Source organism: Symphalangus syndactylus, chromosome 5, assembly GCF_028878055.3.
Source record: "Symphalangus syndactylus isolate Jambi chromosome 5, NHGRI_mSymSyn1-v2.1_pri, whole genome shotgun sequence".
Taxonomy (NCBI): Eukaryota; Metazoa; Chordata; class Mammalia; order Primates; family Hylobatidae; genus Symphalangus; species Symphalangus syndactylus.
In genome coordinates this window covers 108,198,771-108,213,968 of record NC_072427.2, presented here as the reverse complement: position 1 = coordinate 108,213,968, position 15,198 = coordinate 108,198,771, and the positions used below count along the sequence as shown (strand labels likewise).

The following is a 15,198-nucleotide window of genomic DNA, read 5'->3' as shown; positions in this document are numbered from 1 at the left end:
TTTGATGGGGTTGTTTGTCTTTTTCTTGTAAATTTGTTTGAGTTCATTGTAGATTCTGGATATTAGCCTTTTGTCAGATGAGTAGATTGCGAAAATTTTCTGCCATTCTGTAGGTTGCCTGTTCACTCTGATGGTAATTTCTTTTGCTGTGCAGAAGCTCTTTAGTTTACTTAGATCCCATTTGTCAATTTTGGCTTTTGTTGCCATTGCTTTTGGTGTTTTAGACATGAAGTCCTTGCCCATGCCTATGTCCTGAATGGTATTGCCTAGGTTTTCTTCTAGGGTTTTTATGGTTTTAGGATTACGTAGACACATGATTTTTAAAATACCTACCCCAGAACTGAAAATAAAAATAAAAATAAGTTAAATTTCTATGAAGTCTTCAACATGATCAGTCTTTCATCTAGATTTTTGGTTGCATGGAATGCCATCATAATAACTGATTTAATGTTATTGTGTACTATCATCTGTGTTGTTCCTGGGTTAATTTTTGGCCAATTATATTTTATCCTCATTATAGCTTATATTTCCTGCTTCTTTTCACAATAATTTTAGCTTGGATACTAGATGTTATAAATGTTACCTCTTTATCTGCTTTTTTGTTGTTCTTTTCAATATTTTAGAACTTTTTTTTTTCTGGAAATACAGATAAACTACTTGGAAACAGTTTAATACTTCCGTCTGTGCCTTTAAGCTTTGTTAAGTTTGATCAGAATAGTTCTGGACTTTCTTTGCCTCACCCATGAGATAAGAATGTTTCTGAATTCCTTATCTGTCATGCATTAGGAGTTGGTTTTATTCTGGCTCATGAGAATAGAAACTTTTGTTTGCCCTGTTTGAGCTTGAAAGTTGTTCCTTCCGATTCTTTTGCATAGTTCTTTCCCTGGCCTCAATTAGTTTCCTCTCATGGGTGCACTCATCAGTACTCATCTGGAGACTACAGGGTTAATCACTGCAAATCTCAGGGAATCCTCACTTTGCCACTCAGTCCTGTCTGGCACTGTGCCCTGTGAACTTTAGCCAATATCCACTTCTCTGTACTACTAGCACTACCTCCTCACTCAGGAGGCCTCTAAACTCCAACTGGGATCCTCATTCCTGTGCTGCAATCTAGAAACTCTCTCTAGACAGTAAGCTGAGACAGCAGGACTCACCTCATTTCCCCCCATATTTTAGGAATTTCTATTGAATGATTTCATTGACTGATGCACAAAGTCTTGAAAAACAGTTGTTTTATACAATGTTTCTGATATTTTTAGCTGTTTCAGGTGCTAAGATAAATTGGGTACATGTTTCTGCATCTTGGTTGGAAACAGATATTTTTAGATACATGTTTCAGTACAGCAAACAAAATTTCAGTGTTCTAAGGTTTTGAAAAAGGTATCCTAGTAATAGGAAGACCTGACTTCCAAATATTTTAGTCTCTCATTCTGTACTAAACTCAAAGCAGTTTCAGATAGCTATGTCTGAATTTCACTTTCTGCCTACTTTATCCATACATCTTGTTCTATAATAAATTATTTTTATTAATTAATTAATTCTCCCTCAGGTTTGCCAGTGAATTTTTAACAGCAGGATATCACAATGCTTTTTTCAAAATATGTAGCACTATGAGCTGAAACATGGCCCTCATTTTAGGTGTCTCAGGAACATGAAGTGCAATCTGAAGTTCGTAACAAACAGTAGGAAGTGAAGGAATCTTCAGAATACTTTGGGTAGATCAGAGCAATGATTTAAAGAAAGAGAAGAGTCTGATGAACTGAAGTAGAAACAGGCATTCCTTGAAGAAGAGTCATGATTCCTTCAAATAGGCAGAATTAAAAATGTTTTTCTGCTTTAGAACAATCAGGAACTGACTTCTCCAGGAGGATGGGCTGTTTCAGAGCATCAGCTTATTGAATCTGATTGTCATTGTTACAAAACACAATGACAATTTTTTTAACTATCAATATGATTTTTAATATTTGCATGTTTGTTTTCAAGTTAACATACAGTAAAATTAACTTTTTTAATTGTAGAGTTCTGTGAATTTTAACGTATACATAGATTCATCTTGGCACTACTACAGTCGGTATACAGAATTGTTCTTTCACCCCAAATCACTCTCTAATCCCTTTGTAGTCACTTCCTCTTTCAACCTCTAAACACTGACAACCACCACTTCTTTCCCTGCCATTATAATTTTATCTTTTCCAGGGTGCCATATTAGCACAGCTTTAGAACAACTTTATAGTAAGTCCCACAGCTGAGACCTACTGCTCAGGAAACATTTCTTTCAAAATATCACAGTGCATTGACAATGCACTTAAAATCAGTTAGTATCATTTATCCACCTGTTCTTTTACAAAAGGGTTCTAGAAATTATAATTTATTTGCCTTCCATTTAAAGTTTCACAACAATTTGTCTACACAAACATATCAAGCTGGGATTTTAATCACAATTGTGAATGAGCTTTATATTAGTTTTGAAAGAATTTTACTTTCTTCCTATCTTGAGTCTGCAAATATATTAACATGGTATGACTTCTTGTTTTTGTTGTTGTTGTTGTTGGCCTAGTGTTTGGGACATCAATATGCTTTTGTTAAATGAATGAATGAATAACAAGAATGACTTTATGCAAAAGATGGTTACAAATATGGGTTTGTTTTGTTTTGTTTTGTTTTTGAGACGGAGTCTCGCTCTGTGGCCCATGCTGGAGTGCAGTGATGCGATCTCAGCTCACTACAAGCTCTGCCTCCCGGGTTCACGCCATTGTCCTTCCTCAGCCTCCCGAGTCGCTGGGACTACAGGTGCCCACCACCATGCCCGGCTAATTTTTTTGTATTTTTAGTGGAGACGGGGGTTTCACCATGTTAGCCAGGATGGTCTGGATCTCCTGACCTCGTGATCCACCCACTTCGGCCTCCCAAAGTGCTGGGATTATAGGCATGAACCACCACGCCTGGCCCATGGTATGACTTCTTATTTACTAAAGTCTTCTTTTGTTTTTGTTATCAGATCCTTGTAGTTTTCAACATTCAGATATCATACATAAATTTTGCTTGATTGGCACCTAAGTATGATAGTTTTGGAGCTGTTGTACATTTTAAAAAAAATTTTGGTTTCCAAATGTTTATTGCTAATATGCTTATAAGATTTGATTTGGGGTGTTTTTCTTTAATCCTTTGACTGTGTTACATTCAACAATTAGTTCTAGCAATATTTTTGAAGATTCCTTGAGCTTATATTGTATATAACAATCTATTTCTAATTTCTGCAAATTGGAAAAGATTTCTTTCTTTTCTGACTGTATGTCTTAAATCTATTTTTACTTGCCTAGTACTGTGTTGTTCTTTCAGTGTGAGGTTTAATAGGAGTGCTGACAGCGAATTTCCTTACTTGCTCCCGGTCTTACAGATAAAGTATTCACTTCTTTACCTATATATCAATGTTAGGTCTAAATTTTTTGGCAGATGTTTTTCGTCATGATAAGGAGGTCTTGCTTTATTCATAGTTTGCTCAGAGATTTTATCATGAGTGGATGTGGAATTTTGTTGTTTTTTTGTTTTAGCATCAACTCGTTATTAAATGATTTTTTCTTTAAACTGTTAAGTTGGATAAATCAATTGAGTATTGATTAGTATGCTTAATATACTTAATATAATTTAATTATACTCAATATACTTTATATAATTTGATTATATTCAATTAATTTATCCACCTAACAGTTTAAAGAACAATTATTTAATATTAGATTCAGAGGTTTCTGAAGCTTTATTCATTAATGTATAATTAAATTATGTTAATACTCAATTACTATCCAACCTACACTTTAAAGAAACTGTTTGCTGATAACAGTATTGTGTCAGCCTTACATTCACAGGAAAAAGAAAAAAAAAACTTAATGTTGATATATTTCTATTTACAGCTAGATTTTTTTTTCTAATTTTTTATAAAAGCATCTATTTTCATGAAATATTGGTATGTACTTTTATTTTCTTGTACCATATATAACTTGTTGAATTATCACCATAATGCTGTGTTCATAAAATGGGTTAAAAACATTCCCTCTTATATTTTCTGAAAGAGATTGTATAGAAATGCTATTATTTCTTCTTTCAATTTTTTTTAAATTCAACAGATAAACTATCTGGGTCTGAACATTTCCTTTCAAGGGACTTTTGATTTATCTTTAAATAAATGTATTTTTTATATATCTTTAATAATTATAGGATTGCTTTTGTTATGTATTTTATTTTTAGTAACTTTGTGGTTTCTGGTTTTCAAGGAAGTGGTTCATATTTTCAACATTGATAAGATTGTGTGCATAATGTTATCTGGATTTTTAAAAATATTTTTATTATCTGTAGAATCTGTGCTGATATCTCTTCTTTCAATCCTGATATTGGCAATATGTGTCATCTCTCCTTTTTTCGTCCTGAGTCTCGCTGGAGGTTTAATCATTGTATTATTCCAAATAAACTTCATTTAAAAAAATTTTCTCTATTTTGTTCTGTTTTCAATTTCATTATTGTCCTTTTCATTTATACTGTTTTCTTCCTTCTGCTTAATTTTTCCTTATTTTGCTCTTGTTTATCTAGTTTATTAGGCTATCCCAAACAGTAATTGTGAATTTGTTCCAATTTTTTTTTGTCCCTCAGATTTTGCTTCATATGTTTTGAAGCACTTTTTCAAGTTGAATGCACATGTAGGATTGTCTTATTTTTCTGCTTAATTGGCCCTTTTATCATTATGTAATATTCTCTTTTACATCTTTTAATTTCATTTGTTCTGAAACCTACATTTTCTGATATTAACATAGCCACTGCAGCTTTCTTTTGATTAGCATTTGAATGACATATTTTTTCTATTGTTTTTATTTTATTCTAGTTTTATCATTAAATTTCAAGTGATTTCTTATAGACAGCATATAGTTAGGTTATATTTTATTCATTATGCCAGTTTCTGTGTTTTTATTCATGAAATTAAGCCATTTACACTTCATTCACATGTGCCATTTTAAAAATGTTATTTTAGTCTGTTCTTTTTGTCTTTCATTCTTCTATTTTCCCTGCTCTAAATTCTTGATTATTGAACATTATTTAGAATTGTATTTTACTGTATCTATAATGTTTCTGGCTATATCTGTTTTCACAATTTGTAGGGAGGGGGTGTTGCCCTTGTAATTCAATGTCCCTATTAACTTAGAATCAATGTTTACCATTTCAAATTTGAATGTAGAAAGTATAGCATTATATAGGTCCCTACATCTACTCCTCTTTATATCATACTTTTCCTATGTATTATACCTCCATTCATTGAAAATTCTATCAGAGAATTTTTTTCTTTCAACAATTAAATTATTTTAAATATCTTAAAAAGTGAATAGTGTGATATATTTCTCAGACATTTACCGCTTGTAACTCATGTTTTATTTCTAGAGTTTGATGTTTCCTTTGGTTTAATTTCTTTTCTCTTTTAAAAGGTGCCTTGAGCAATTCTTTTGTATCAGGTCTGCTGGTAGAAATTGTAATAGTTTTCCTTTACCTTAATGTCTGAAGGGTATTTTGCTGAACATAGACCTTGCTTTGATGGTTCTGTTCTTTCAGAACTTTACAAGTTTTGTTTCATTTCCTTTTGGCCTTAATGATTTCTGGTAAAAAAAAAATTCACAGTCATGTGAATCATTGTTCTCCTATAACTATTGCATATTTTGGTGTTTGTATATTTTTGGTTTTTAGAAGTTTGATTATGATGTGCCTCGACATGAACTGTTTTGGGTTTATCTTGGGTTTGATGCTGTTGGCCTATTTGAGAAGTTTTCAGATGTCAGATGCATTGATACATATACATATGTACACATATATACCTACATTATTTTGTCCTGGTCCTCTTTCTCTTTTCCTTCTTGGATTTCATGACATTTTGGTAGTGTCTAAGAAGTTCCTGAAGTCTATTCATTTTTTCCTTTTGTTTTCAAAATTGGATAACTTCCATTTGTAATTCTTTATGTTTGATAACTCTTTCTCTGTCAATCCATTCAGCACATCCATGAATTTTGTTGTTGTTGTTTTTGTCGTTAACATAAGTAGAATGCTAATGTTTATTTGGGGTTTTAAAAAATATATTGTATGTCTTTGGAGAGACTTTCTATATTTCCATTTATGTCACCTAATTATTTAGAACATGTTTTAAACGGTTGCTTTGAAACAGCTTTTAGATAATCCAACATGTGTCAGCATGCCATTGGCATTTCCAATGACATGATTTTCCTAGTTCTTAACAGGTACAACAATAGATTATATTTAGGACTTCGAATATTACATAATCAGACTCTGGATCTTATTTCAGTATTATGGAAAATGTTCACTTTTTCTGTTGTTTTTGTAGGCAATCAGTTTGTTTAGATCAGATAACAAATTCTGACCATCCTTCTTGGTTTTATATTCAGACGCCATTTTCATTACCTTTCAGTGTTTGTCAGATCTGTCCTGCATGTGTACCAATGGCCATTCCAGGACCTGTGTGGAGGTTTACCTTTTAGTTAAATTCACAAAATCTTGGCAATGTTTAGAATCCGATTCAATAAGCACAGGTCAGGACAGAGCTCGAGATTTCCTAAAGAACTTGCTGTGGATGCCTTCCTAAGGCCTTCCTGCTCTGTGATCTCTGACGTACTTTCCGATTCCTTAGGTCACCACTTTCTAGTCCCCTGGCCAGAAAGCTGCGATCTTATTTATCACTCTCTGCCCCAACTATGGCCTTATTCTGGTTCAACTGATGAGATGAATGAGGAGGATAAAAGCAATGGGAGATTTTGCTCTTAGGACTACAGTTTATCTGATTGAAGAAGAATGTCATCTCTCAGAGAATTGGGTGTTTGCAGCTTTCCTCTGTTGACATTGTCACTGCCAGATTTCATTCCTGCTTCCTGAGTCTGAACTGGAAGTTTTCTCTTTCTTGGACATTTCTTCAGCAGTGTTGATGACAACTTCTGGGTTTTGTGACGCCTTCAATCCAGGCCATGGAATTCTGAAAAGAAAATTGTTATCTCACAGTTTGTCTGGTGATATCTTAAATTCTGTTATATTTCTTAATAGCTATATGTCTGCTGCAATTTACTTTTAAGAGTCTTCAAATAGCTGACATACATATTATATCCAAATATAATGGTCATATTAAGTGGGGAGATAGGACACTGCAAGATGTCTCGAATTAATCCAGAACTGGAATTCTGCAATTACTTTTAAACTTGTTGACATATATACAATCAGAGCCTTATTTAAACAATAAGGAATTAATATATATATATAAACAAAGTGATTTTCAGATGCTTACTTTTTTATTGATACTTAATTGATCACTTCAGTGTGACTTTGAACATTTAGCCCACACTTTAGGATTCTTACTGCCTTTTGAAAGCTGTGTATTTAAAGCCATACTTTCTTAGTTAATGGGATAAAAATTAAAAGATTTATAGGGGAGAAAATGAAAGTAGTTACAATTATTTCTTTCTGGCAGTTTATCAAAGGTGGAAATAATGCTGTTCTTACAAAATTTGTTATTTTATTTACTTTTTTTGTTATTATACTTTAAGTTCTAGGGTACGTGTGCACAATGTGCAGGTTTGTTACATATGTTTACATGTGCCATGTTGGTGTGCTGCACCCATTAACTTATTTTAAAAACATGCAATAATAACTTGCCAAAATTGAAACACCAGATCATATATTTATTTTTTGTATTATTAAGATATTACAGTAAAATGACCAGTTTTAATAATCAAGGTAACTCTTTCTCCAACATCTCCATCATCTTCCAATTTTATCTTTATTTATTTATTTATTTATTTATTTATTTATTTTTTGAGACAGAGTCTCGCTCTGTTGCCCAGGTTGGAGTGCAATGGCATGATCTCAGCTCACTACAACCCTACAACCTCCGCCTCCCAGGTTCAAGTGATTCTCCTGCCTCAGCCTCCCAAGTTGCTGGGATTACAGGTGCCCACCACCATGCTCGGCTAATTTTTGTATTTTTAGTAGACACGGGGTTTCACCTTGTTGGCCAGGCTGGTCTCAAACTCCTGACCTCAGGCAATCTGCCCGCCTCAGCCTCCCAATGTGCTGGGATTACAGGCGTTAGCCGCTGTGCCCAGCCATATTTATTCTTGATATATAAATGAAACAAATATAGCCCCTGTATATTGGTCCTTGGACCATTAGCACATAAACCTGCCAGTGGCAAATTCAAAAATTTACACATCTGACTGTTTTAAATTACCCTGCATAAGCCTATTTTAAATATTTACAATCAGCCTGCTTTGGAAACTGCAAAACTGCACCCAACTTCTGCTAGCCATACACAAACTCCAAGGGCAATACAAGACACCAAGCCCACAGCTCCCCTTCTACCTTCTGAGAGAGTCTGAGAGACTCTGCTGTACTGCTGAGTGACATCACCTGGACACATTAGTCCCCTCTCAGATTCTTCACTCTTCCAGAAGTTCCCTTCCCCTTCTCCCACTCTCTGAGTGGTGACGGGACATGGTGTCTTTAAATAGCCTCCTGCTATCAGGAACTTCCCATGTCAAGCAACCTGTATGAGTAGCACCTAAGTCACTCATTGTGTGTTAATGCCTCCTATCATCATAACTTGTTCCTTGATGAGTCCTGAAATCTTCACACTTATACTTTCCAACAGATTATTTTCTGCAGAATTTTGCAAAAGTGAGTACTACCAACTCTAAAAATACGTTCTGAAATCTTACACGTTTATATTACTTTTAAATATACACCATGACTTTTATTATACATAATTTTTCTTATAAGTTTTATATGATTCTTAAAATTAATTTTTTTTTTTGAGACAAGAGTCTTGCTCTGTTGCCCAGGCAGTGACATAATCACAGGTCACTACACCCTTGACTTCCCAGGCTCAAGCTATCCTGCCATCTCAGCCTCTTAAATAGCTGGGAGTACAGGCACACACCATCCTATTCTGCTAATTTTTTCTATTTTTTTTTGTAGCGACAGGTCTCATTATGTTTCTCAGGCTCATCTCAATCTCCTGGGCTCGGGTGATTCTCCTGCCTCAGCCTCCCAGATTGCTGGGATTACAGGTGTGAGCCACCATCATAGGCCTTGACTTCTTTTTAAATTTGAATTACCAACTTGTATTCTAGTCCATTTTGTACCCCAGGTGGTCCCAAAACTTTTCTTTAATGTATAAGTTGACATAAAACAGGTGAATTCTCAGATCTGTTTCTGCATTCAATCTTTCCTGACATATTTTAGAACCTGAGAAAGACTTTCGGATAAGGAGATAATTGAACTTTTTCTCCATTAGCACAATCCAATAGCTGACTTTCTCAAAAGAAAATCTACCTGCATACAGATACTTGGTTGGAAAAGGGGTGACCCAAGAGAACTTCTGAAAGGTGTTTTGGGACCTCAGGGTGTCTTGAAACACTCTGAGGGCCTTTCATGTAGAATATTGTTAACTGTAGAATGTATGCTGAAAGAATATAAAAATTTCCGTGTTTAGTGGTGAAATTAGCTTTCAAGAATTAAAGGAACATTCAAGCTTGCATTTATTTGTTTATGTATTTATTGACTTGAGAGATCTTCCATATTAACTATGGCTTTTTATTTAATTATTATCTCATACTGTGGAAAGACTTCTTTTGACAAAAATAAAGTCACAGTAATGTTTTCCCTACTTTCAACTGTAACTTTTCACTTAGATTTTATTTAATAAGCCCTTTAGTTTGGTGGTAAAATGTCGTAGACATCTAGTGATGGATTAGCTTTAGTAAATTGTATTAAAATTTATTAAAATTTTTATTTTTATGTTTTTTAATTTGTTCATTTATACTTCTCTGATTATAAAAATAATCCAATGTTAGTATAGAAAATTGTATAATGTCTACTGAGGACAATTCAAAAGAGCTGATTAATATTCTTAAATCAACATATTAAATATTCATTTACCATTTTACCTATGAATTTCAATTATGGCTAATTAAATGTAGAATTTATTGTGTAAACAAATGCTGTAATAGCTATATATCTGGTCATATTTGGCCAGGTGACTTATACTTGCCCAATAGTGAGTGTATCCACAGGGTTTGGAATACTGATCAGTTTGAGTAAGAGTGAGGACTTATTTATATATTGACATAAATATGTCTCTTACATGTAATGTCAGCTTGATAAAAGAAACAGAATACAGAAACAGGCATATTTTTAAAAGAAAGAAAAAAATATTGAAATATTAATCAATATTTGCATAAATAAATGCAAGGGCTGGCCAGGCTTTGTGAGACACTCCTGAGGCAGGAGTACTGCTTGGGCCCATGAGTTGGAGACTACAGTGAGAGGCTATGATCACACCACTGCGTGTCACCTTGGGTGATAGAGGGAGACCCTGTATCAAAAAAAAAAACAAAAAAATGCAAGCACAGTCAGCTCTTCATATCCGTGGTCTTACACTGATGTTTTCAACCAATTTGGATGAAAAATATTTTTAAAAATAGCAGTAAAATTAACAATACAAAAATGAAAACATACAAATAAAGAACAATACAGTATAACAACTATCTGAGGGAGTTCCTAGAATCAATCCTCTGTGAATACCTGTTAACAACTGTAATTAATAAAAATAACTAACCAAGGCTGGGCGCAATGGCCCACACCTGTAATCCCAGCACTTTGGGAGGCCGACGCGGGTGGATCACGAAGTCAAGAGTTTGAGACCAGCCAGGCCAATATGGTGAAACCCCATCTCTACTAAAAATACAAAAATTAGCTGGGCATGATGGCGCGTGCCTGTAGTCCCAGCTGCTCAGGAGGCTGAGGCAGGAGAATCACTTGAACCCAGGAGGCAGAGGTTGCAGTGAGCTGAGATCACACCACTGCACTCCAGCCTGTCCGACAGAGTGAGACTCCATAAGAAAAAAAAAATAATAATAATAATAATAACTAACCAGGAAAATGAGGTCAATAATTTTAGTTGCCTCTTATTTTATTTTATTTTATTTTATTTTTGATCTTGTACATATGATCTATGCAAAACGTGAATTTAAAAGAAACGTAATAATCAGGTTCCTTTGGCAAATAATTAGAAAACGCAGAAAAGCATAATTATGAAAATGCAACAAAGCATCAGTTAACAATTTGTCATTGTTTTTGTACTTGCTGTCTAAGGAAGGAAATACTTATTTGATTAAACTGCTGATTCCTCTTATATTAACTTTCACTAAGAATGTAATTGTAAATGTCAATGGAACCTTTTTTTGATTTTTCTTAAACCAACTTAATGAACCAAATTTGATCCTCACTCTTCTACAGTCTGATGGTACTGTGTAAAGCCCTTACTGTGTTGTTCAGATAGGTTTGATTTTGGAAGTCAGTACTCAATACCTTATGGCAGTTAGGTCACGGCTTTACTGTATTCACAAATTAGGAACAACCATGTAGAAAATGCCCCAAATTTGCTATTCATCAAATATGCATATAAATGTTCTATTGATTAGATTTTGTAACAAGAGCGATATGCCAACTGAAGATTGAAGACCATTCAGCTACATTTATTTAAAAAGAATTGTATGTACGTATTTAGTTTATAGTAATCAGGAAGATAGACTTTTTTTTTAAACGAAATTATAAAATTATTGTTCTTTATGCCTATCATTTTATACTTTGCATTTTTAAATTTTATATGCATTTTGAGTTCCAGAAAAGTATTCTCATTAAATAGCACTTTAAATTGATCACCCTCATAAATTCAGAATGGAGGACTATGACCATTAACCAGAAGCAATATTAATGAAAATTGAGAGCTGTTAGATCATATTACAGCATTTGCAGCAGTAGGGAAGAGCAAAACATACAAATTTTTTAAAAAAGAAAACAGATGGATTTCATTGATGCCTGATATGACTATATGAAAGTAACAATTTCATGATCAAAATAATGATGAATGCATTCTCCATAATTGAGATGTCTTATTGTATATTGAGAGGCTATATAATATTAAAATACTAGTCATTCTTTACCTCATATAAGCAATTAAGTATTTGAAAAATTGTCAAAGATGTAAATTGTAAAATGAGGGTACTTCATTTGTTATCAAAGGAAGGTTCTTAAAATTAACTGAAAACATGTCATTTCTTACTATCCATGAGTAATAAAAATAGCTTTGCAAATGTGGTTTCCCAGGTGTTTCACTTTTCTAACTTCATATAATAAAATGCAATGGAAAGAAATGTGTTAATGAAATTATGGGAAGACCCAAAGAAATAAACGAACTAATTTGCTTTTCATACAGACTGAGAATATAAATAGAGAATGTTAGAACTATTAAATACTTTGGTGTTAATCTGCTCTATCTATTCCGTTGGCCAGGAACCAAGATCACTTCTGTGACTTTCTAATGGACACACAGCCCTAAATGTAAAATCATTTTTCTGATGATTAGTGGTAACGAGCATTTTTTCATATGTTTGTTGGTCGCTTTTATGTTTTCTTTTGAGAAATGTCTGTTCATGTCATTTTCCCATTTTTAATTGGATTATTATTTTTTTCTGGTTGACTTGTTTAAGTTCCTTATAGATTCTGGATATTCAACCTTTATCAGAGGCATATATTGCAAACATTTTCTCCCATTCTGTAGGCTGTCTGTTCATTCTGTTGATAATTTGTTTTGCTGTGCAAAAGCTGTTTAGTTTAATTGGGTCCCACTCGTCAATTTTTGTATTCGTTGCAACTGCTTTTGGGGACTTAGCTATAAATTCTTTGCCAAAGCCAGTGTCGAGAAGTGTGTGTCCTAAGTTTTTTTTATATATACTTTTTTATAGTTTGAGGCCTTACATTTAACCCTTTAATCCATCTTAAGTTAATCTTTGTATATGATGAAAAGTAGTGGTCCAGTTGAATTCTTTTGCATATGGCTCGCCGGTTATCCCAGCACCACTTACTGAATAAGGAGTCAACATTTTGTTAACTTTGTCAAAGTTCAGATGGATATAGGTGTGCAGCTTTCATCCTCAGAGAAATGTAAATCAAAACCACAGTGAGATACCATCTCACACCAGTCAGAATGACTATTGTTTAAAAAGTCAAAAAATAACAGGTGCCATCAAGACTTCAGAGAAAAGGGAATGTTTATACACTGTTGGTGGGAATGTAAATAGTTCAACCATTGTGGAGGCAACCTAGGTACCCATCAACGGTGGACCGGATAAATAAAATGCAGTACATATACACCATGGAATACTACACTGCAAAAAAAAAAAAACAAAAAACCATGAAATCATGTCCTTTGCTGCAACATGGATGCAACTGTAGGCCATAATCCTAAGCAAATTCACACAGGAACAGGAACAGAAAACCAAATACTGCATATTCTCACATTGAATACCCATGCACATAAAGATGGAAGCAGTAGACACTGAGGACTACTAGAGAGGGGAAAGAGGCAGGTGGGATGGTCTGAAAAACTACCTATTGGGTATCATGCTAACTATCTGGATGACAGGACCACCTTTACCCCAAACCTCAGAATCATGCAATATACCCAGTTAACAAACCTGCCCATATGTCCCCTGAATCCAAAAAAAGAAAACGTAAAAACAAATAAAGAGAAAAAAAGGGTTGTGAGTCTTAAGGTTAGCAGTCCTCTGCTAGGTGAAAAATCTATGTGTGCCTTTATTTGTTGCTTTATATTTAAAACAGAATTGGAATTGAATTACAAATGAGTATACTTCCTGGCTGTGCTTGAGTGGAGTTAGTTTTCCTTGGCCCAAATAAATTTGAAGGAATTAGTGGGTGCCGGTTAATCTGAACCAAACAAGCTGTGACATGAATAGGCATTTCATGGTTAGTATCATCTTTATCTTCTGAGAAATATTTGAGGGTTGAGCAAAGACTTGGAAGACTCAGAAAACATATGAAATTGCTGAATGCCATTATTCATAAAAGGTAAATCAGTCTGTCAAATTAGTGGTATCTCTGTTGCCTAAGCAGCCAGTCAGGAGAATTATAACTTGAAGGTAGACCACGACGTCCATGTTAGTGGGAGTTAATAGAATTACTTCACTATACATCCCCATGTTCCTTCCAGGTAAAGAATAAAATAGAAACTTTCCAGGAAGTGTTGACTACTCAACACATACAGAATACAAATCCATGAAAGAATTCATTTCATTGTAATTCTCTAAGGAATTAAAAACCTTCACTGTAATAAAAAGAGTAATACTGCTCTTGCAACTAAATGTATAAATAATGATAGGTAAAATATGCATTTTGTTTAAAATGTTATTTTCCATAATTACAAAGGAAGAAAAACAGGGTACAGATAGTCAAATGACAATGTACTTAAAATTCAGAGTTAATGTCTGAAAAAGTTCTATCTTTTCTAATACTGGTAATTATTATGTCACTTTAGAGACAACATGTCAGATTATGTTTCTTGTTATCTAAATTCATAAAGGCAGAAACTTGATTTATTGTGTTTAATTACTAAGTTACATAACAGTTTTTATCTCTACCATCAATGGAGGGAATGTGGCATCAATGCTGACCTGAATGCTATTGTAGAGATATTTGAGTATAATCACACTTGTAAATGCATGTCTGGTATTGTTTAGTGTATGTAAAAAAATTAATATACTTAATTTTATGAATATTACTTTATGATATTCAGCTTAAAATTATGAAAGTATGCATTGAGTCACAATTTATCCTCTACTTTGAAATTTAGCTTCTATTGTGGATGCTAGTGATTTGTTTATTGCAAACAGTGCATTTCAGTAACAGTTTCAACATGTTCCAAATGTGCAGCATATACAGTTTTTGCAATGTAATTAGTTAGAAATTGGAGATGCTTAATTTTAAAATTGAACAGTTCATGAAAATCTATTTCCATTCTCTGTATGGCTTATGCAGTTTCTCTTCATAAAATGTTCTATAGCTGCTTGAAGAAATTAAGTGTAGTTAATCAGAAAGAACATTATGGTTTGACACCTAATTTGAAAGCCCTGTTTTGAAGCAGCGATTTACTGCTTATGGCATTACACAGACCAATGAGAACCCAAATAGGAAATCCACTTATGCTCAAAGTAGATCTCCATATTGATATAAGTTAGGGTGGTATTGTCTTTTTCTGAGACATAATTCCTAAAAGTATATATGTTTGCTAAAATATATACTTTATTGTTT

General features: G+C 33.7%; 1 protein-coding gene across 8 annotated transcripts in view; it reads left to right on the top strand.

Moving 5' to 3' along the window:
* The window catches only part of NCAM2 (neural cell adhesion molecule 2), a 567,512-nt gene that overhangs the window by 336,178 nt on the left and 216,136 nt on the right, over positions 1-15,198 (top strand). The window lies entirely within an intron of this gene.